The sequence below is a fragment of the Papaver somniferum genome, chromosome 9 (genome assembly GCF_003573695.1).
Source record: "Papaver somniferum cultivar HN1 chromosome 9, ASM357369v1, whole genome shotgun sequence".
NCBI classification, from domain to species: Eukaryota; Viridiplantae; Streptophyta; class Magnoliopsida; order Ranunculales; family Papaveraceae; genus Papaver; species Papaver somniferum.
Window position 1 is genome coordinate 93,156,939 of NC_039366.1, and position 25,630 is coordinate 93,182,568.

At 39.0% G+C, this 25,630-nt stretch overlaps 1 pseudogene; it reads right to left on the reverse strand.

Moving 5' to 3' along the window:
* Positions 1-20,373: 20,373 nt before the first annotated feature.
* LOC113312283 lies at positions 20,374-25,090 on the reverse strand (annotated as a pseudogene).
* Positions 25,091-25,630: the final 540 nt, after the last annotated feature.

Below are 25,630 nucleotides of genomic sequence, written 5' to 3' on the forward strand. Positions count from 1 at the left end.
AGATCATCTAAGGGAATTAAGTGCGTAGTATCCTGTTGGGATCAGAGACGCAAGTAGCACAACTGTACCTTGAATCAGTGTGATATTGATTAGGGTTCAACTACATTCCAGTCCGAAGTTCATTGGTAGTAGGCTAGTGTCTGTAGCGGCTTAATACAGTGTGGTGTTCAAAGCTGGACTAGGTCCCGGGGTTCTTTTGCATTTGCCGTTTTCCTCGTTAACAAAATTCTGGTGTATGTGTTATTTCTTTTCCGCATTATATTTTGTTATGTAATTGAAATATCACAGGTTGTGCGTTGAATCGATCAATTGGGAAGTACAACCTTTGGTTGTTGATTGAAATTGATTGATCCTTGAACATTGGTCTTTGGTACCGTTCAAGTTACTCCTCTAGTATTCAATCGGGCACGCAAATTTCTTTTTTATGTTGCATATTGAATTGAGAGATAGAGATATAAAACTCTTTGATATACTTTTCTCTAGATTGAGTCTGACTGTCTAGTTGATTCTCTTGATAGTATATTGGAGTTTGTCTATTCAGATTGCCAAACGAAATATTTGGTGTGGTTGTTAGACCCCCGCGTTTTCAGATACAATTGTAAAAAACCGAAGTGCACATACCACAATTACTTGATTCAAAATCGCAAGTATTAACACCAAATAACATGAACGACCTACCTGAGAGGCATGCACCGACGCACCAAGTGATTCTTTGAAAGACACATCTGTATCCAACTGAATGAGTTGGGATCATCTCGCAGAACCATTGAGCAGATTGTGGGTCATTGCAAGAGACATATTAACATCAAATGACATTGGCAAATTAAATGATGTTACCGCTCTACAAGAGAGACATCTGCATCCAACTGAATGAGTTGGGCACATGTTGCAGAACCAACCATATGGGTCATTGGCAAGGGAAATTCCAGAATTATATTTTTCGAAGTGAATAAAAGTATTAAGAACATCAATATTTCTGTTTGCCTGCTTCAACAAGGCATTATTTCATAGGGGCTTGTTTAAATGCTCTTGTGGATGGACCAATTGGTCTGTTTGGTGAAAGTGCTTTTCTTGTCTTTGGGTAGTGTCAGTTAGCCAAAACAAGAGTCCATACTGGAAGGTTACAAGTACAAAACGTAGTCAAGATAATCGCGTCTAGCCGAGGAACCCAATCTTGGGATTTCTGTTTTCGTTTCCTATTTGCGCAGTACAATAAAATACAATTTAGAGCTAAAGAAAATTAAATCAAGTTAGTTTGAACCAATGGTTCCATTTGAAGACGTCCTGACGCTAGCATCAGTAGCACTACAATCCATGAAAATCATGCACCATAAAATCTCATATGAGACAACTCAGCATTAAAAGCTGCTAACCTGGTTAGCTTGATTTATTATCTAGATAGTTTAATTACAGTTACAACTATACCAGTTAGCTATAACCTGTTTAGTTGTCTTGTTAAACTTCTTATTCGTCTTCCACGAACCTAGATACCTTGCAAACTCCTCAGTAGTCAGATCTGCATCGCCGTTTCATCCGCAAGTGAAGGAAGAGCCGATTTTGTTATGTTGTTTGACGAACCGAGCAGTGCCCTTAAAAATTTCAAACCTCTCCTTAAAAGCTTTTTCATCTTCCACATCAAAATGGTGGTGTTCATAATACGAGAGCCATTTCAAAAACAATGCATGGAGCTTAGCCTCAGAATTGACAATATTATCGGTAACCTCTAGAGCTGTTTAATGAGTGTTCACAAGAGATTATCAACGGAGAGTTGCAAAGCAAAAAAAAAAAACACAACAAAGCTTAACACATCTATCCTTTTATTATCTTATACTCCTTCTGTTTCTGGAAAATATGTCAAATTGAAAAAGCGAAAGTATCTCTTTTCCAAAACCGGAAGTAGTATATAAATAACTTCTACATACCTTCACGTTACTTTGCAAGTTCCAGAACAGAAACATACCTTCACGTTTCTACATACCTTCTGAATATAAAAACAACATTTAATTAAAGGAACACCCAATTAGGCACATCAAACAAATTATCAGTAGTGGTCTGTTTAGATGTCTGTCGATGGACCATTAGTCTGTCTGGTGGAAGTTATTTTCCTATTTTTAGCTAAAGCAGTTCCATATGGACACAACAAACTTGAAGTTTGTTGATTTTGCTCCCATTATGGACTCAACAAACATGAAAAATGAATGTACAAACCAACAATTTTGTTGGTTTGTTGTGTGAGTTGGATCATATAGCGCGCGCGTGGTGGAAGGATGGGCGGCCTTGGCACCAATGCTGACGCTTGTCCTTGCAACGCCAGTGGTTACGTCACGCGCCAGCGCCCTTCCTTAAAGCGCCGCGTTTTTCATATGGTTGTTGCTCCTTTTTTTTCCTTATAAATTCAGTTCATCTCCAGACTTAAAACTCACACCTTCTTCATCACTACCTCAAAAATACACAATTTCATACCATCTCTAAATTTTTTTTGTCAAACAATACTATTCATATCAACTCAATATACCAGAAAAAATTTCATCGCTATAAATTTCATTTCTAACAAATATGGCATCCTCAGAACAACGATCACAACAACGATCACAACAACAAACACCACAACAAACACTACAACAAACACAACAACAATCACAACAAGAAAACACAACAAGAAACACCACGAAACACAAGAATTCGTGGTGTGAAGTATACGATGGATGAAGACGAGTCACTTTGCATAAATTATGTATTATATACATTAGATGAAATCAATGGTATTTATCAAGAAAAAAAACTTTTTATGATAAGATTTTACAAAAATTTTGTGAAGAAATAGGTAACCCCAATAGATGTGATGACGATGGGTTGTCTCATCGTTTTCACACAATTTCAGCAGCCATTAGTGAATTTATAGCTTTGATCACTCAAATGTGGCACAACAGAAGAAGTGGTGAAGGCGAACCGGATGTGGAACGAAGATGTCGGGAAGAGTGGCAAAGATCCCACAAACAAGGCTTCCAACATGAAACTTGTTTCACCATTTTGAGGGTGCTTAACAAGTTTAATCCATACTTGCTGGAAAGTAATCAAGTGCCTGCAAGATCACCACATGGTCCAATCTCGCAGGATTTTCAGAATGGAGGGCCTGCTTCCTCACCTGATGGAACTCCAAGTAGTCAGGAACAACACAACACTAATCTAGACGTCAACACCAACATCAAGAGAAGAAGAAGAGGTGGTCAGAAAGCTGCAAAAGTAGCGAGAGACACAACCCAACCAGCATTAGAAGGAGGTTCAAGCGAGTACAACTATGCTGATCACAAGGAATTCAAGATGCAGATAGAAGCAGATAGAGCCAGGGACCGTGGCATTGCTATAAATAGTCAACAAAAAAGTCGTTTTTTTCGAGAACAATACTACATGGATTGTAAGATAAACAAGTTACTCTACTTGAACACTTCAATAATGAATGACAACTTGCTATATGGACTAAGGGGATGGGTGTGGCCGAAGCTCAACAAGCCGCGACCGAACAACAGCGGCTCGCGGCCGAACAAAAACAAGTCCCTGAACAAGTCCCCCCCCCCCCCCCCCTCAACAAACTGGCTAGTATGTGAATGTGAAAGAAGACGAAGATGATGCCTCGGAAGAAAACAAAGATGAATACAGTCTTGCTAACTAATTTAAATTCTTGTTTAGTTAATTTAATTTAATTGTACTCGTTTATTAGTACAATTTAAAATTACTTTTAATATAATTGACTCAATTTTAATTTTAAGTATAGTCGTTTAAACAAACAATTTTAAGTAGAGTATTAATTAAAATATACAACAACACTAAATTGAAAATAACATTTATCTGCCTCTGCCTGTCTCTTTCCCTCTGCCTCGCCCCCGCATCGTCTCTTGCTCCTTTTAAAGTTCAAATGTTCTTAGTTATATCTTGTCTTAGTCGTCCATAGATTCCCCGGTTTTGGAGGCTGTCAGTGGCAAGTCTATATTCTCTTGCCGGTCGGCCATGCTCCACCACAAGATCCGACACCAAATATTCATCTGGAAAACTCGTCCAGGTTGGGTCACACCTGGTTTCTTCAATGACCATGTTATGCATAATGATACAAGTCAACATAATTTTGTTTATTTCTTGAAGATCAAAGAAGAGTGCCGACCCAGCTATGATGACAAACTTCCTTTTCAGTATGCCAAAAGCACGTTCAACATCCTTTTTGCATTTCATTTGTTGGGTGTTGTTTTTGGGTAAAAACTGTTTCTGCTATTTTGGTAAATTTGAGTGTATGGATGAGAAACAAATATAAACCTAAACCAAATGCACTGCACGGGAGTACTTTAAATTCGAGAGATCAATCTGTACAATCCTTGCCTAAACCAAGAAATGGCCGTTCCAGTCTTGCTTCGGTCACAAAGTGAAGGAGAAGGGTTGGTCTCAGGGAGGGAAGCGAAGAAGGTGTTGAGACCAGAATGGTTAATTCTAAAGGTGTGGGTATTTTATGACTTGTATCATAATTTGGAACTGGCTTGCGGAATGAAAGCTATCAGTTCTTTGGTATTTTTTTGGATACTGTGTTGTTGTTCTAACCAAAACTTGTTGTCTGGTCGAAAATAGGTAAAACCTATTTATAAAAGTCATATTGAACACACCCTGATCTCGTAGAAAGTGAGAGTGATTGAGTGATGGAGAAGTGGGGTCATGTGTAAATGTCAAAAACCACGTTCCCACTATGGAGGAAACTGGTTAGTTTACACCCACTACTTCTTGCCGCCACTAACTGCCCTGCTTTCTGACACTTTCTTACAATGGGAGTGTTGCACGCCGCACGCTGTAAACCTCCAGACCAATACCCTGATGAGCGTCCCCTAGTTTGTGACATGTTTGATGTCTCGAGTGTTTTCATGTAAAACATGTAGCAGATTGGTATGTGTGGCAAGTCAAAGTCAAGAGACTTGCCACAGGAGAATAGCATGTGATGCTATTAGGCTTGTCTTGGTTGGTCGCCCAAAACTTGTCACAGTCTTGTTAATTTTGTGGCGAATTTGGACGGCTGAGATCGTAACTCATGAAAAAGGGTGGCCATTGATTAAGACCACATTCTGTTGGCGCCTGATGGTAGCACAGTGGCGTCATTGGCACACGCCAATGGCGCAGTGGCATAGTGGCGCTTGGCGTAGCCATGGAAGCTATGTTGGCATATTGTTGTTAGACCCAAATATGGCTCCGACAACATTGGCCCTGTTTTTATATCAAACTTAAAGCCTTAGGAGAATTACTTGACATAGTTGGCGTGACAACTTTAGCTAAATTAGGGTTTGGCATATCGAAACCCTAATTAGCGCGTGTGGCATGGACGCGGCACGGTGAAGCTTTATGCAATCGATGCCATGGACACATTAAAGGAATTATGGAAGGCCATAATATAGGAATAACCACAGGCGCAAGGATGGCCACAGGTTATAGAATGGCACAGTTTTTAGGGTTTGTCGGATCCCACATGGCTCGTTGCATGTTGTAGGGCCAAAGTGGCGTAATTGGGACATGACTGGGAATTAGGGTTTCGACTAATGCCACTAAGGCAGAACCTTGATTGGAATACCCTAATTGGAATATGTTATGGCGTTTGGTCACGAAAAAGAAGTGGGTTAGCACGTTGGCGCACTATTTATGGCACGTTGACACGTTCGGCATGCTACTACGAGAAAGTGGCGCGTTTGGCATGTTTGGCATGCCAATTAGCGTATTGGCGCGGCATGGCATGTTCGGCATGTCAATAGCATGCCGGAGCGGAATGGCACGTTTAGTATGCATGTTTGGCATGCCAATTAGCATGTTGGTACGGCTTTTGGAAAGCCAATTTGGAATTGTGACCATCTGGCGCAATTTTGCCTCTATTAATACTGTGGTAGGTTTTAAGCGACATGATTGGTCAATAGAAAAAGGGGCCGACCAAACGTGGGCGTGGCCACACTTCTAGTGTGCGTATGGCGGATTTAAAGCGACCTGATTGGTCGATGGGAAATAGGGCCGGCAAGTATGGGCCCAACCACAACTCATGTGCGTGTGGCGGGTTTAAAACGACCTGATTGGTCGACGGGAAACAGGGGTCGGTCGGGCAACATGGGGTGTGGCCACTTGCAAGTGGCGCCGGCTGGCCTATGGTATGGCCACACCTCCCTTTGTTGCTGCTCCTTTTATTCCTTGTTTTCTTATTTTGGGTAGGATTTTTCACCTACTAATCCATGACGGATTAATTTCCTAGTTCTCCTAAGCTTAATTTCGACTGGCGGGGTCTAATATACTGCGCAGGGCGCAAAACTAGTCAGGGTAATATCTGAATCTTGTGAATTATCACAAAATTGATTGAATTCCATGTGCTGACACAAAGTTCTTTAATTTTATTGCCAGAAAGCAGTATGCTTTCCGATTGAGTACTTTTATGCAAGGACCTTAACCTTGAAACTTGGAAATTCGTGCTACTCTGCTGCGAATGAACACAAATTGTCATGCCATATCAATATTAAGGGTTCAACTAGGGAACATAGCATAGGTAAAATACTCGGCAGGCTCCGGCGTTAGTGAGTCATGCATCTAGGAGCTTATATGCTCATTAGGCTCTATACTAGTGAATAATTCATCTAGGAGCTTGAGTTTCAATATAATTATGAAGAGAGATATAGGCACTCATCAGATTTTGGTATATTCTCCAAATTCCCTGTGGAATATAGACATATCAATGTCTACTACATCTGATGCCGAGTCAGGTAGATAGACTTTTACAGTTTTCGCCCTATGCTAAAAACCACCATCACATAACAGTGACATTATTGCTGGGTAAGCATTAGATGGTGATAGATGAAATTAAAATTGAAAAGACGAAGCAGGTAGATATTACCAAGAAAATTCCAATCGACCTTCAGCAACGGGACCGCACAGTCAATGGTCTTCGTAATAGCGTTTTGCTAGGTCTTCGTAGTAGCGTGTTTCTATCTCGGCTACGAGTATGAGTGTTGTGGGCCCAACCATCCATTCCTTCCATGGATCAAGAAGGAATCCTTTTTTTGTTCAATCCTCTTCTGTTTTTGTTGCTCGTCTGGCTCCGTGATTTCGTCTGTAGTAGCCGTCTCCTCTTCGTCGCTGTCAGCAGCTCCATCACGAGTGTGCCAATCGTTGGCGGCAAGGTAAGTACATCCTGTTATTTCTTCTTCTTTTCGCAAGTATGAACTTTAGTTGTACGCATAACTTTCACGGTTTTGAAATTTCATCAGAGTGAACTCTATCGATCCTCTGCGGAATGTGTGATAAGGTCATCTCTCCAAAGAAATGAGTATCTGGCCTCTCTAGTGGATTTCAAAATTTGCCGAACTCCATTGAGCTCAATTGTAAGAGGCCTTAACTTTAAGTTGCTTGGAGTCTGGATTGTTGATCATCAGGCAGGTCCCGCAGCTGACGTCGTGTTTGGTTTTGTTCAAAGGTGATACGACCATCAATATATCTGAATCTTCCTTTGGTGTCTTTGATGCATGTACGGCTTCATGTTGAGAAATTCCTGTGGCTCGAGCCTATTTCCTCTTGGAAGATGTACTTCCATTGCATTTGCTAGTAAGGTGACTGGCAAATTGACGAAAGCGGCAATCTCTTGGATCCGTCATTTGTTGATCAATTTGGGAGTCGCACTTGACAGACCATCCAAACATCTGGCCGTCCATGCACCCTTCCCATAGGAAATTGAAAATCTAGAAACACCCAATCTGACTTTGTCGGCCGATGTGGCAGACATGAGGCGGTTGGTTTGTGTGTCTTGCTGAGGCGTTGAAGCAGCTCCTGCTTCTGGAGAGGACGTTGAAGCGGCTTCTGAAGATAATGTTGAAGCGTCTTCTGAAGAGAATGTTGAAGCGGCTTCTGGAGAGAATGTTGAAGCGGCTTCTGGAGAGAACGTTGAAGCAAATTCTGGAGAGAACTCTAGTGAGGGCGCCATTAACCCTTGATTTCGAAAAACGAGTTCTTCCCTTTCTTGATAATCCACGGTGCAGACTACATGCTTCTTGAATATTTGTGGCGTGCCGACTAGGTATGTAGAAGCATGGACGCATTACCACGTAATAAGAAATCTAAAATCTATGCTTGTTAGGTGAGGAGGTTTCATCTCCAATTAGTGGCACGTAATTCGACGCGTCGTTTCTGAGAGGTATTTGCAAACCATAAGTGTCATGTGTGCTGACTTCAAATTCTTTGGTTCTTTGTTTCGTGAAGAGGATTCCCAAAATCCGGAAAACTGATGAAAAGAAAACTTCTTCTAGGAATCTCGTCAGGCGAAGGTTGAAGCAGGCATCTCTTCGGATGGGAAAGATGATTTCCCTAGAAAGAATGTGTCGCTGCTTGATGATCTTGTGTTTTATTTTTCTTTACATATTCCCCTCTTCAGTATTTTTGAGACATCTCTTACATGGCTTGATTTTTTCTGGTTTTTAATTAATAGGTAATGATTTTTGTGAGGGTTTGGGTTTACTCGATAGTGTTCCTTGAGATGATTCAGGAGTAAAGAGATTTTTAAAAGGGAAATGATACTTGATTAATTGACAAATCGAAACCCTAATTATGAATGCAAGCAGTGCAATCATTTTGGAGGAATTACAAATATTGCATGAAAAGAGAAATTGCTAAAGGAAACACTAATGAGAACGCTGGAGGAAAAAGGAAGTACGACATATTAGGTATTGAAAGGCTTGAGCCATCGTGAGTGCATTACCATGCCTTCTAGTTTTCCAGCATTGATGAGCTTGCAGTAACCTACTAAGATAACTTATTCCACTAGGTACGGCTCATCTTTTCCTTCTGCGGAACCGGGTGGGGGTTGAGCAGCAATCCCTATACCTCCAACTTGGAATGGGTTTGGGCGTTTCTCAGTAACTTGGCTCTTAGACTCATCATCCTTGGCCGAGACAACTTCTAAACATTTGATAAAATATTTGAAAGGACCATCATCCCATTCATACCTCCTAGCGACAGCTGGGTTGATAACTGGCTTGAGTCCCCAGGCTTTGACGAAGGGAGGAGCGACTGGTTGCAAAAAGGGTTGTTCAATGAAACTTACTTGTGTTCGGGATCTGCGAACATATGTCGCCGGGCTCTCTCCAGGAAATTGGGTCACATTGGCAAGTTGTTGATGCGGCAACAAATAATCTTCAGGGTTGGATGGCTTGTTGTAAATCCTTTTAGGTATAAACACTGGCAAATGACATACTCCTAGTTTTTCTTTGTTGCTATGCATCCATGAGCGCCCCAGAACCATATCATAATTTGGGCATTCTTTAACAATATGAAATTTGGCGTGCGTTAGAGCATCTCCCACCTTGATTTCGAGATTAATGTACCCGTAAGAATTTTTTGATTCTTCTTCTGGGTTTTTGATTACAGTTGGGCAGTGCAAAGATTCCCGCTTTGAAATTCCTGCGGCTCTCAGAGTCTTGACGGTAGCAATGTTGAAATCAGAGGCCGTGTCAATCAACATGTTGTCGAACTCGACATCCCTCAGGTGGGTAGTGGTCGGCAGTCCCCAGTTACATTTACCGGCGGCACCTTCTATAAGAGGTTGGGATTTGAGAGCGGCTTCCCCAACTGAAAACACCGCTTGCCTGACACAACACGATTGAGGCTGCAAATATATCTTGACGTACCACCTTGGAGAAATATAGAATCTCACATAAATGCTTCACCATACACTGTACGGTTTTGTGGACGGAGTCCCCAGAAATCATGCAGCTCCTGATGGGAAGAGGGTCTCTGTGAACTCCTTCGGTGCCTAATTGAAGTTCTTCTGCATCTACCTTCTCCTTGAAAATGCGTTTCAATTTGTTGCATTCATTGGTTGGATGATTGACAAACCTGTGGTAATGGCAATACCTGGGATTTGCCATTTGTTCCTCAGTTGGTAGGCGCCTAACATGAGGTAGTTTGATGGCATCGTCTTGAATCCATACTTCCAGGAGTTCAATTACTTCCTAGATCGGGAACAGGAAGTTTGGAGCAGCATCTCCAGTTTCTTTTTGTTGCGCAGGAATCTTAGCCACGACCTTCTGGGGTGAAGCCGTTTGATGCACGGGTGCCACACATTTGGGTGGTTGTTCCACTGCTGGAGCTTTTCTCTTTCTTCCTTCATTAACGATTGACTGGAGGTTGGATATTTTATTGGAAGGAGCCTGCTTTCCTAAATATCTTTACGAGCTTCTTCATTCTGGAACAGTTCGGATCGACTGAGTAAAGCAACAGCGGATCTCTTAGCAACTTCTGATGCAATATGGGAATTGATATTTTCCAAGAAGGACACACATAATGAAATCACTTTTTCATTGCGAGGACTCTGATAAGAACATGATAAATCCCACGAGTCTTCTTTCTGATCTTGAGGAAACATCTCTTGATCTTCATGAGCAGACAAGTTAGGTTGGTGGATACTTTTCCATTCAGTGTGACCATAGGCTTCGTCCTCCTCACTAGGAGTAGGAATATGAATCTTGGAAGAACTACTACTACCATCAACATTGATCCAAAATGAATTATTGATGGCGTTTCCTCCAGAATGAATACGTGTTGGTTCCTTTAATAGTTGATCCGTGAGCGTTTTCAAAAGCGTAAATACTCCGTCCTGCGTCTTGACAATAGTAGCTTGATTCCCGACAATATCATTCAGGATTTTCATCAAATCGTGAATAATTGTTAAATATCGAGACTCCATAGCCTCGACAAGGGTTTTGAATGAAAGAAAGGATTCAGGGACACCATGTGAAGTATTTTCAGTACTAGGAGAAGTAAGATTGGGATTGAGGGTTTCTGAACCATTCCTAAGACCCAACCATCTTGAGAAATTTAGGAAGTTGAAAATGGAATAGGGAAAATGATTTTTTGCAACCGAGAGATTAATCTCCCACTGTGGTTGCCAATTGTTTTTGGGTAAAAACTGTTTCTATTGGTTTTGGTAAATTTGAGTGTGTGGATGAGAAACAAATCTAAACCTGAAACAAATGCACTGCATGGGAGTACTTTAAATTCGAGAGATCAATCTGCACAATCCTGGCCTAAACCAAGAAATGGTCGTTCCAGTCTTGCTTCGGTCACAAAGTGAAGGGGAAGGGTTGTTCTTAGGGAGGGAAGCGAAGAAGGTGTTGAGACCAGAATGGTTAATTCTGAAGGTGTGGCTATTTTATGACTTGTATCAGAATTTGAAACTGGCTTGCGGAATGAAAGCTATCAGTTCTTTGGTATTTTTCTGGATACTGTGTTGTTGTTCTAACCAAAATTTGTTGTCTGGTCGAAAATAGGTAAAACCTATTGAACGCACCTTGATCTCGTCGAAAGTGGGAGTGATTGAGTGATAGAGAAGTGGGGTCATGTGTAAATGCCAGAAACCACGTTCCCACTATGGAGGAAACTGGTTAGTTTACACCCACTACTTCTTGCCGCCACTAACTGCCCTTCTTTCTGCCACTTTCTTATAATGGGCGTGTTGCACGCCGCACGCTTTAAACCGCTAGACCAATACCCTGATGAGTATCCCTAGTTTGTGACATGTTTGATGTCTCGAGTGTTTTTATGGAAAACATGAAGATTACTATGTGTGGCAAGTCAAAGTCAGGAGACTTGCCACAGGAGAATAACATATGATGATATTAGGCTTGTCTTGGTTGGTCACCCAAAACTTGTCACATGCCTGACAATTCTGTGGCGAATTTGGACGGCTAAGATCGTAACTCATGAAAAAGGGTGGCCATTGATTATGGCCACATTCTGTTGACGCCTGATGGTAGCACAGTAGCGTCATTGGCACATGCCAATGGTGCAGTGGCATATAGCGGCATGCCAGTGCCATAGTGACGCCTGACGTAGCCATGGAAACTATTTTGGCATATTGGTGTTAGACCCAAATATGGCTCCGGCAACATTGGCCCTGTTTTTATATCAAACTTAAGGCCTTAGGAGAATTACTTGACTTAGTTGGCGTGGAAATTTTAGCTAGATTAGGGTTTGGCATATCGAAACCCTAATTAGCGCGTGTGGCATGGCCGCGGCACGGTGACGCTTTATGCAATCCGTGCCATGGCCACATTAAAGGAATTATGGCAGGTCATAATATGGGAATAGCCACAGGCGCAAGGATGGCCACGAGTGATTATAGAATGGCCACGTTGCCGCGCTATTTATGGCACGTTGACACGTTCGGCATGCTACTGCGGAAAAGTGCCGCGTTTGGAATGTTTGGCATGCCAATTAGCGTACTGGCGCGGTATGGCATGTTCGGCATGTCACTAGCATGCCGGAGCGGAACGCACGTTTGGAATGTTTGGCATGCCAATTAGCATGTTGGCGTGGCTTTTGGAAAGCCAATTTGGCATTGTGACCATCTGCCGCAATTTTTCCTCTTTTAATACTGTGGCAGGTTTAGAGCGACCTGATTGTTCAATAGAAAAGTGGGCCGACCAAACGTGGGCGTGGCCACACTTCTAGTGTGCGTCTGGCGGATTTAAAGCGACCTGATTGGTCGATGGGAAATAGGGCCGACAAGTATGGGCCCATCCACAACTCATGTGCGTGTGGCGGGTTTAAAGCGACCTGATTGGTCGTCGACGGGAAACATGGTCGGTCGGGTAACATGAGGTGTGGCCACTTGCAAGTGGAGCCGGCTGGCCTATGGCATGGCCACACCTCCCTTTGTTGCTTCTCCTATTTCGCGACTCCTTTTATTCCTTGTTTTCTGATTTTGGGTAGGATTTTTCACCTACTAATCCATGGCGGATTAATTTCCTAGTTCGTCTAAGCTTAATTTCGATCGACGGGGTCTAATATACTGCGTAGGGCGCAAAGCCCTAATTTTTGAAAATTAGTCAGGGTAATATTTGAATCTTGTGAATTATCACAAAATTGATTGAATTCCATGTGCTGACACAGAGTTCTTTAATTTTATTGCCAGAAAGTAGTATGCTTTCCGATTGAGTACTTTTATGCAAGGACCTTAACCTTGATACTTGGAAATTCGTGCTACTCTGCTGCGAGTGAATACAAATTGTCATGTAATATCAATATTAAGGGTTCAGCTAGGGAACATAGCATAGGGAAAATACTCAGCAGGCTCCGGCATTAGTGAGTAATGCAGCACGGAGCTTATATACTCATTAGGATCTATACTAGTGAACAATTCATCTAGGAGCTTGAGTTTCAATATAATATGAAGAGAGACATATGCACTTATCAGATTTTGATATATTCTCCAAATTCACTGCAGAATATAGACATATCAATGTCTACTACATCTGATGCTGGGTCAGATAGATAGACTTTTACAGTTTTCTCCCTATACTAAAAACCACCATCAACAGGTGTTAAAGTACTTCATATCCTTCGAAGTCGTCGGTCCAAAACCTACCTGTTTATAAGCTTGAACCACATTTGACCATTCTGGATAGATTCCGTCTGCTATATAATAACCCTGAGTGTAGTGATGACCGTTGATGGTGAAATTACAGTGCGGCACGATCCCATTCTTAAGATCTTCAAACAATGGTGACTTATACAAGACGTTGAGATCGTTATTTGAACCCGGGAGCCCAAAAAAGGCATATGCCAAAATCAACAATCATAGCTAGCTGAAGCTTCCAAAATTATAGTTGGTTTTAGATAATGACCCTTATATTGGCTTGTTATTCAACCGGACATGCATGCCACGTCCAGTGCATGCAATTATGACTACCTAGCATTCCTGGAAAACCCCTCGCGGCGTTTTCTTTAGTTATTATTTGAAAATATTCCTGAGTATGCTTTCTTAAAAAGGTTGGACTAAAATGCTCGACAATTGTTTCGCAAAACAATTTGAGATACCTAAAGGCGGTTGTTTTCCCAATACGGATGTAATCATCCTTGGAATCCACTGGTACCCCGTAACATAGTATACGGAGGGTCACAGTGACCTTTTGTTCGGGACTAAAGCCTCGTACATGTCGTGCATCATACTGGTAATTAAATAAAGGTTTTACCTGACAAAGCTCGGTAATAATCCTTTGCGTCAAGCTGCGGCCCATGCAGAATAGTCGCTGAAAATCCTCATCGGAATAGACACAATCATGATTAAAATAATCATGCATCATCTTTTCGTGGTAAAAATGTCGATCTCGCCACATACATCTTCTAGTCGCAACTTCATATGGCTCTAAAGGATTTGGTATGATCCCTTATTGTAATTGCAACATAAAATTTTGCCTTCTTCTATCTTGATTTGCATCTTCATCCATATGATGCAAAAACTCCATACACATTTCTTCCTCTTCTTCATACAACATTTCAACCATCTTCATATCTTCCTCAGAAGAATCAAAATCATAATTCATGGTTGAAAGTTAAAAGAAATTGAAATTAAGAAAAGATTGATCGGATGAAAGATTGTTGTGAATTTGTGAGAACAAACGTGAGCCGTATTTATGGAGGTAGAAACTAGTCGTTCCGGTGACTGTTTAAAGATAGTCGTTGGCGACCTTGGTTCAAACGCCGGCGTGTCACTTAAAAAAACCAGCGTTTCTACAACGAGCGTTGGTGTTTCTAAGAGAAACGTCGGCGTCTGCATTTCCTTCTCGCGCTTGACGGTCAACCGCCGAATGCTTTACCATTGTGGAAAACCCAGTTTGTCCATCCACCTGGCTCAACAAAAACATATATTTGAACACTGCCATAGGAATGGCCCTTAGTTAACCAAAAGGAGACCGGAGGATTATAAGTACAAGACTGGTTCAAGTTCATCGAGCTTAACACACACTACAAGAAAACATGGCTTTGGTGACGATAGTTTTTGTGGTGAAGATTATTTCATCGCTGAAGCTTAGTTATTGTGACCAAAATATTTTTTGTCACTGTTGTTAGGTTTTTTGCGACGGGACTTGGGTTTCGTCACTCATAAGTTTTTAGTGACTTCATTTAGAGACAAAATAATGTCTAGTCACTAATATGTTTTTTGTGATTATATGTGTTTGTCACCATTTAAGTCTATTGTGATGATGCTAAAAAATTGACATAAAATATTTTTGGTGATAATCTATAAATTTCGTTACAAAAGAAAAGTTTATACTGACCAAATTAATTCGTCACTAGCTAATTTTATAGTGACGAAACTAAATGTTTGACACTATATTTATTTTTAGTGACCATCAGCTTGTTTGATTGCAAATATTTATATAGTAACAACTTTTAATCATCACAAGTAAGAACATTTGCGACGAACTAGATTTTGTCGCTTTAATCATATTTAGTGACACTATAACTTCACCGCAGTTCCTGATTTCAGTGATTACTGAAATGTTGTCACAAAGAATTCTTTATGGTGACAGAAGAATACATAGTTGCTAAAGAATAAATTTTTGGTAACTATGTAATACGATTTATAAAGGAGGATACCAAGATTAGCAGAGGCGATACCATTACATATAGGACAAATAAATGTTAACGGATCATGATCGTCGGATCACTCAAATGATATCCCTCTGCTAATATTGGTATCCTCCTGCATGTTGCAGGAGAAAAGGGGAATCCTTAAATGAATGAATGAAGGAATAGGTGGAGTTTTGTCCTCTTTTTTCGAAAGAAAAATAAAGAAACAAGATTGATTTATATCTAGTGAAAGTTGACTGCAAGGAACTAGGTGGATTAGTACGTATGATCTAGTGATTTTAATCAAATAGAATCAATTTGACTAAAATAGGATTAAATTAGATGAAATTGAGTGAATAATTAGTCACACTGAGTATGATCTAGTGATTGTGATGAACTTAAGTAATATTAAACTTAAGTTGATCGAATTTACGGATAATTAGTCAAAGGAAGTGCACTCTAGTGATGTTGAGAGAAATTTGAGTACAATTGGATTGGATTAGGTGGATAATTAGTCATAGCTAGTATGATCGTGTGATTATTGTACTTGATATAATGAAATTGAAAATATTAAATAGAATTGGATTTAATATGATTGAATCTTTAGAATATTAGTCAAAATATGTGTGATCTAGTGATATTGAGTGAAAATGTGTAGAGCTATTGAATTTGTGGAATTAGGTGGATAATCAATCACATTGGATATAATCTAGTCATGCAGAGTATGATTTGATGACACATGGTAAATTCGAGTACAATTAGATCGAAGTTGTTGATAACTAGTCAAAGTAAGTCTGATCTAGTGATAGTGAGTCAAAATCTAGTACAATTGGTCTGAATTAGATGAAATTAGGTGGATAATCAGTCATAGTGAATATGATCTAGTGACATTGAGTATGATTTCGTAACATAGAGTAAAATTGAGTTAAATTGGATTAAATTTGTGGATACTTAGTCAAAGTAAATCCGACCTAATGATAATAATGAAAATTGAGTCCAAATGAACTGAATTAGATATAATTAGGTGGATAATCAGTCATATTGAGTATGAATGTATGATCTAGCGATGTTGAGTATGATTTGATGGCATAGAGTAAAGTGGGATCGAATTTGTGGGTACTTCGTCAAAATAAGTCTGATCTAATAAGTGAGCGAAAAATGAGTCTAAATGACAGAATTAGATGGAATTAGGTGAATAATAAGTCATACTGAGTATGATATAGTGATGTTGAGTATAATTTGATGGCATAAAGTAATACTGAGTAAAATTAGTTAGTCAAAACGAAGTCTGATTCAATGATAGTGAGTGACAATTGAGTTCAATTGGCCAGTGTTAGATGAAATCGGGTAATTCTAAGTATGATCTCATGATGTTGAATATGATTTGATTAACACAAAATCACAAACACAATATCATAAACACAAAATCTGATTGCAAATAGAAAAAATTATTGCAAAATTAGAGCATGTGTGGGTAAGAAAAAATGTTCATAAAATTCTAAGGTGGTGGAACCCTACGAAATAGTGTCACATGCTTCCGTGAGACTCACAAATAATACACTAGCAAAGTGGCAACACATAAATCGTTAGATTGTTTTCCCTTGATACATGAATATTTATCAACAAATCAAATAGTTGTTGGAGTTAACATTCGTCAAGTCGTGTTATACCATAGATAACCAGATGGAGTATCAGAAAGTTGGGCACCCTTTCCAAATTTCTCTGTTAATATACACCGAAAGAGAGAAAAAACCTAAACCAAATTCCATTTTCGCCTCCCACGTTTTCGCACTCTTCCTCTCTCTTTCTCCTCACCTTACTTTCGATTGAGAAAGGAAAACCCTCAATCGATTTGTCAGAAAATCCAATATAATAATATAATCCAAGAAGAAATATTTTGGTAATCTGTTATTATTCTATGTCATGTTGTCAATTTCCTGATTCAAATCATGATTTATTACAATCTCAGAATGAAAAGAATGGTGGTCAATAGATTAATTGACATAGAGAAAACTGATTTTTTTCTTCCGCTGTATTCAATTTGTGTTCCTGATTGAACAGTTAAACTCACGTAATTCTCTCGTATAAGACTAATCTTTTAAAAAGATTAGCACCTTCAAACCTAAAATATCTTCCTGCGGCTCTGGAGAAATTCCTCTTGATTTTCTAGGGTTTTCCTCGTTATGGTAAGATTCTTGTGTGTTGAATTTGTTATTTGTTTGTTAATTATCTATTTTGATCCTCATAATGATGTTATACATTGTAGGCTATTTCAAATGATATAGATTTACTCAATCTACCGGCTGAGTTGGAGAATAGGAGACACAATCTCAAACTTTTGGTATTATAGCCTTTACTTGCAATTACAATGTTAGAGGAGATAATGAATTTGTTTGTCATACGCTTCTCGGAATGTATTTGTTTGTCATTGTTTTTGAGAAGACTTTGTACTTGAAATTCAAAAAGTTATGTTCAAGATATTCACTTTTGCTTTTTTATGCCCACTAGAAAAATTCGTGCCAGGAAGGTGATAGTAGGAAGCCAAGAATGTACAGTAAAGCATTGTTTTTTAAATTATGTATCCTTAAAAACTTATTGAACTTGTTCCCTCGAGGATGTGAAATTAGGAACAAAAGTTAATACATCGATTCTAGATTATTAGCAATCAATTTGCTTTACATCTTAAGACGCAGGTAATTTGTATTGACATCTTAAGTTATGGGTTTGTATTGTCATTCTGCAAATGGTAAAAAGAGAAGTACTTGAGAAAGAGAAATCACCCCTTTTAAGGATTACTCTTTGATGTGAAGTTTAGCTAGGATGTCTTATTTAATCCGGAAGTTGTACTTGGTATATTATATACTAATGTGACCTCGTGTACTTTTCCCACTTCTGTATTTTGGTGGATAAAGCTCAAAGTAACTAATAGATGGATAGTTGACATCCAACTGACGTGTGTGCTTCTTTTTTAGTTATGCACTGGCCACTGGGACTAAGAGCGAGTACCAATCAAAGATTGCAGCAGGAAATTAAGGTATCAGTCCCGGGAAATATTTTTGGTTATTGCTTATATATTCATTATACTAGCTTCTAACTGAGAAGCTTCTTTGATGATATTGAATTTGGTATGTCTGGATTTTAAAATATACTTATGCTATGCAGTATGCATGGATTATGCAAAAGCTCAGGTTTCCAACCAAATTTAAGGTATTGGATTTGATATGTCTGGATTTTAAAATATACTTCTGCTCTGCAGTATGCATGAATTATGCATAAGATCAGGTTTCCAGCCAAGTTTAAGGTATTCTATAGTAATTTTATTATATTCCAGTCTAGGAAATAAGATATTTGGATAGGGATTAATTAACCTTGGGTCTCTTTGGATGTTTTAATATATAGGCATGTTCTGTTATAGGCAGTTTGCAACTTTTGCCTATTTTAGTAATCCAGGAAATGTGATTCTACTCTACATGTACAATGAGTATTTTGCTTCAGGAGTTCATTGGGTTGCTGCAATTGCACATTTGATAAGTCTCTGAATTTGACAATATATATCTACTATCGACTCCTGTTGGTTTGTGCCTAAAGGTGACACCGTGATATTGGATCTTACTTGGGATAGATGACAGTCATAGTTGGCAACAAGAAACTCAACACTCAAGATGACCTAATACGCGCACGGAATAAGAAGATCAAAAAAATTGATAGAAGACAATGGAAAATTCACACTTGATATGATATGTGAACATCAAAATCAGATGTGTATTGTAAGCTTTTTTAGTTTGGATATTGTTGCAATAATTTATTTAAATGGCTATTTTTATTTTTTTTAGTTTTGAACTAGTATTATTTATTTAAATATATTTTTTTGTGCCAAAATCTCTTTGGAACGATGATGATAACATTTGTACTCACTAAATAAAATTTGGTGACGAATTTGGCATGTTGAGAAAATAGAACGACTTCGTCGGTAAAATTGTTTCAGAGACAACTATATTCGCCAATAAAGTTGTTTTGGAGACGATGATATTCGTTATTGGAATGACCATACAAGGACAATTCTAATTGGTCATTATACATGGTTTTAGAGACAACTTGATTTTGCTGTTGATTTTTTATTCCGAGACGAAAATTATTTCGCTGCTAAACAATAATTTTTTTGGAGACGAATAAATTTCGCGGCTAAAACTGTCTATGTGGCGAATTTGTTTCTTCACTAAAAGTATATTTTGAGACGAAGAAAATTCGCTGCTAAAACTATTTTATGTGACGAATTTGTTTCTTCGCTATAAATATATTTTGAGACGAATAAATTTTGATGCTAAAACTATTTTATGTGACGAATTTGTTTTCCTACTATAAATTTATTCCGAGGCAAACAAATTTTGCTGCTAAAACTATTTTAAGTGATAAAATAGTTTCCTCACCAAAAATACCTAGAGTGACAAAATTCTTCATCACAAAATTAGTGAACAGTGGCAATTTTATTTGCTCACGAAAAGATAGTTTTGGTGGCAAAAAGACTTATGTCACTAATAAAAATAATTCGGTGACAATTTCGTAAGGACGTCACAAATTACTTTCAACGACTCACTATAGGTGATGAAACTTTTTGTGCCACTGAATTCTTTTTGCAAAGAAGAAACTGGTTTTAGTGACACAGTATTTTACCACTAAAAGTGACTTTTCTTGTAGTGACATCTATCTTCTTATTATCTTATACTCCTCCGTTTCTCGAAAAGAGATGCTTTCATTTTTTCAATTTGGCCTATTTTTAGGCTAAACTGAAGAAAATGAAAATATCTTTTTTCCAGAAACGAAGGTAGTATATACGTAGCTTCTAAGTACCTTCACGTTGCGTTGCAAGTTCCAAAACAGAAGATAGAAACATTGGACCTGGAGATAAAAACAACATTTAATTAAAGGAACACCCAATTAGGCACATCAAACAAATTATCAGTAGTGGTCTGTTTAGATGCCTGTCGATGGACCACTGGCCTGTCTGGTGGAAGTGTTTTTCCTATCTTTAGCTAGTGTTAGTTAACCAAAAGGAGACCATGTGGAGGATTATAAGTAGAAGACTGGTTCAAGTTCATCGAGTTAAGCCTCGAGTTACATCAATACAAGTGCCCAGTTCATAGCACAAAAAAGAGTCTCTACAAAAACATCCATTTTATAGTCATGAATGATTTGAATTCACATTGTCCCAATTTTTCACTCTTCATGGACAACTACCTCGTCGACAGTTCTTTCGGTTACCAATCCTGCCTATTATTTGGCAAAACCGAGTACTCTTTTGAGAGAAGATTACCTTCTAACACGATACTGAAGCTTGCTGTTCTGTTACTAGCAGTCAAGCTTATAAGTAACCTGATTGCGTCTAAAATGACCTTCATGTGGCACCATATTACAATGACAAACCAGCTGGACCGATGACTGCAAGCCTTCTTTCACCTTACAACAAAAGTGCTTTTGTGTGTTTCGTTGATGAACTTCACCTTAAATGGTCATATTTTACTACCGAGTAAAATCGTTCTCCAGTAGAACTCTGCATGCTACTTTCATGTTCGAAAAATGAGATAAAAGACCAGCACCTCATAGTTCTTTCAGTGTGGAATCTTCTGCCGCAGTATTTTGTTGCAAATACTCTTCTTCTATCGTTTCCTTCAGTATGAAAAGCCTTTGCATCACAATGGGTAAAGTCAGTTGCCTTGCTTCCCTGATTTCAGATTCTTCTTTGTTCAGATGGTATGCGTCGAGCATGATCTTGATTGTACAGCTCCTTTGGCGTACTGAGCCAGAGAAAATCATAATAAACAAAGAGAAACAACAAAGATGTTAGCATACAAAGAAGCCCCATATTTCGGCTCAGCAAAAAAGAATTAGACAAAATAAAACTCTTTAAGTTGTTACTGAAAAACAAAACAACAAAAAGGTTGTTCAGAAGTTGTGAAAGAGGAACTCCGTATGTGTACAGGGCATTGGGGGTCCTTGGCTACTTTTTCATCCCCTGGAGAGAAGGCAGTAGCCAATGCTGAGAACCTTTCTTCTGGATATGTTATATTTAACAGATCTTTGAGTAGCTTTATCTCCTTCGGTGCAATGCTCCTAAGGCTGCTTTTTGTGGCTTTATATAGGTGATACATTATGTCTTTGTCCTGCAAGTAAGTTGCTGGCTTTAAGCTAAACACGGACTGACCCATATAAACCATGTAAGATATACAATATACAAGAAGCTTAAGCTTGAAATAGAGCAACGATGAAGCCAAACTTTTGGTCTGTTTAAAGCCAAACCTCAAAAATTACATGCAGGTGGAAGATGACAGTATCACCCTGGAGGTCTAACTATTGCTAAGACAATTGGAAAAGTTCAGGGATATGAGTCCATTTTAAAGGTGATAAACACGTCAATAGGACATGTTACAATATGACAAGTGTATTGCCAAATTTCAGTTTCAGAACATCCGGGTTCAGGCATTCAGCAATTAACAAAAATGCTTGCTTGCACACTGCTAAAATTCTGATAATCTAAATTCGTGTATGTTCAGAGTGCAATCTTTATAAGTCAGAGATATGATATAAATATTTAGCTACAAGGGAGATTTGCACAACCTATTAATGTATCACGAATCAGTTGTACCCATGTACAACCAAGATGCGCATTCTTAATAAATGAAATGAAATTATTTATAGTGTTTGAGTGATTGGGTCTACCTCATTCTTCATGGTCGTGGATTCCTTTGCCGCACCCCAAGCACTATTAATCAACAAGATCAACGAGGAATCAAGCTCTTTTGCCTTCCCTAGACTTTTGATCTTCTCGCATGCTGCATCTAGTGAGGGAGAGTTGAGTATATCATCAAATTTAGCTTGAGCAACATCTAGTGTCTCCGCATTTTCAACCTGTTATCATACACACGGATTGGAAAGCATCTAGCTCCAAGCCTGGATATCGCTGTACACACAAGATAAATTTGTCCATAAGTTGGCACAGAGTTTGCAAAACTTCAGTCTACCCAGTTTGAGTTTCACAGAAGTGAAAAACGAAATGCAAAACAGATTCCTAATACCTTAGCTAAAAAAGAATCCTAAGAGTTCATCAGATTACAAAAACCTTCCTACTCACAATATTTTCTTAAACATTCACTAATCCTATTAACATGACTTGCTAGTTACTGCTAATCTCTGAGCAAGACAGTCAAACCCTCCAATACGAGCACCAACATTTCGGTACCATTTACAAGATTGTTAATTACGTACTTCCATAAGCTTAACTATAGAATGAATGCTCCATGCCCATAATTCTCCATCTAAAATAGTGTTCCAAGAGTCTTTTCGTATTAGGCATTACAATACCTCTTGCTCACTTCACCTTATTTCAGATTACGAACTAATCAATGTTTACAGAACAGTCAACAATAACAAAAGGTTTCTTAAGGTGCCATGTGTATATGCTCCAAGACTGTTGTACTAGCTACAAGATTGCTAAGTACTTGCACAAGCTCAACTAAAGTATGAATGCATCATTGTCTATACAAAACCAATCAGTGAGTAAAACTTAAGTGCACAAGATCAAGCATTTGTTTACCGTCACGGTCATCCAAGCTATCGTAAGTCTCCGACAGTAGACTAAGATGGCGGAAAAACTCCTCATTACGCCGCTTAGCCACAACTGCATTGATATCTGTTGGGCTTTGCTCTATCTCTTTGAGTAGCTCACTATGTCTTTCTATTTCATCATCAATCTACAATTCAAAACTACAACACATTCAATTCCTCAAGAACCAAAACAGATAAATTGACAAACCAAATGCAAACACATGTCAATATCATAATTACCTTCTTCACTTTCCTCCCCAACAGCACCAACTTCTGTTTCATACCATTATCGTTCTCGGCATCCGCCCGTGCCTTACATTGCTTGTAGAATTTCTCACTATACCTTTTCCATTCCTCTCTAAACACCAACAACTTCCTCCAATCTTTTGTCTGTGGCTTCTCATTTGAAGAACACATCAATATTTTTATCACAGAACTGAGTAATTGTATACCCTTCAGCTACTTCTACCTCACTTTGTTCAATTTCAACAGTACTAGCTACACTATTCACTTTAGTAGGACCTGGAAGAAACACAATCAACCGAGTCTAACTCAGTGAGTTGAAATGACCGAGTTGTAAAACCTTAACTGAAATTAGAAATTAAGAGAGTGGGGGTACTTACTTGATTGAGCTTTGAAGCAGTGATTTCTTCTTCTAATACTTCCTCCATTTTCCGTTGAGATGTTGATTTTGGTGCGCAATTTGGTCGAAATCTTAGATATTTCTCCATGGGAGGAGAAGTTATTAGAGGAGAGAAGAGATGGTTTCTCGATATTGAAAAGTCTAAGGAGGGTTTGTTTATTGGGGGAGCCTGGAATAAGGAGGGTTTTAGACGGTGAGAGTCTAGAGAGCGAGATTATTATTATTATTATTATTATTATTTTATTATTATTATTGGATAAAGAGTATTACATTGACTAGTTGGAAGCCTAACAAGCTAAGCTCCAACAACGTACTACTACATTAATAGAACAGGTTGTTGTGCTACCCTACCAGCGAGCCTCATGGATAATCTAGCCAAGGGAGCCGAAACGGCGGATGGGGGTGAGATTGCGTCACAAGGGGGCAAACTAACTCTACCTTCCATGCTTACATTAAGTGGACAGGTTGATGTGCTAGCCTACCAGCGAGCCTCATGGGCAAGGAAGGGGACAAACTAACTCTACCTTCCATGCTAATTCCTGCAATATTACGTCATTGGGGGCTCGAACCTGGGACCTCCAGGAGCGGATGAAACTTTGGGAAACGGGGATGACCAGCTGAGCTAGGTGCCCGCTTTATTATTATTATTATTATTATTATTATTATTATTTTATTATATTATTGGATGGATATTATTACATGAAACTACTTGGAAGCCTAACAAGCTAAGCTCCAACGACATACTATTACATTAATTGAACAGGTTGTTGTGCTAATCTACCAGCGAACCTCATGGGTAACCTAGCCAAGGGAGCCGAAACGGCGGGAGGGGGGGCTGAGATTATTATTATTATTATTATGTAGTTATTATTATAATTATTATCAAAATAATCAAATACAAGGTACAAAATCGATGGAGGGCAACCTAGCAACAAGCTGGGCTCCTACACCTTTTTGAATAGCCAATCCCAACCTATGAAATAAAAAGTAACCGGCATCACAATTGGCGTTGTTGTTAGCAATACAATTCTTTAATCTATTCACGAAAGCCACCAAATCATCACCTAGTTCTCCTAAGGTAGTGAATGCTAAAACTCCAAAACAATAACCATGAGTTTCACAAACGGCTAAATACTTATTTCGCTTGCGTAAAACTGCTTTAGCAATTGCTAGACCCGGGATGAAGGTGTGAATGTCACTCGTGAAAGGAGAGACGCCGGTAACATTTAAGCATGTGTCCTTCCCATTCTCCCAATTATAAACCAACAAGTCAGCCGGTAGCAAGGTGGTATTCCCATCTGATCGAAGTCCAAGAGCCACTTCCTTTCCAACTGAAACACTATCCCTGAAGTAAATGTTTACCAAAACATCACGTATAAAATTGTGTCTGAATTTCACACCAATTTCACTGGCACAGTGTAGTGCATGGTCCCCAAAAATGTCCATATCCCTCTTGCAAATAGTACAACAACTATTTTCTGGAAAAAAAGGAATGCCAAATCGATAACAAAGCACACTTTCGAAACTGTCTATGACCAAGAATTTGGTTCAAACCATCTATAGGTATCACCATTAGATAATCTTGAGCATGTTTCAAGATTATTATTATTATTATAAATTTTTTATTATTAAATAAAGAGTGTTACATTAATTAGTTGGAAGCCTAACAAGCTAAGCTCCAACAATAGTATACTACTACATAAATTGAACAGATTGTCGTGCTAGCCTACCAGCGAGTCTTATGGGTAACCTAGCCAAGGGAGCCGAAGCAGATGGGGGCTGAGAAGATTGTGTCACAAGGGGGCAAGCTAAGCTAACTCTACCTTCCATGTTAATTCCTACAATATTACGCCAGCCTAACAAGCTAAGCTCCAACAATATATTACTAATACATTAATTGAACAGGTTGTCGTGCTAGCCTACCAGCGAGCCTTATGGGTAACTGCAGATGGTGGATTTTCGACAAAAGCTAAATTCGTAAACTCA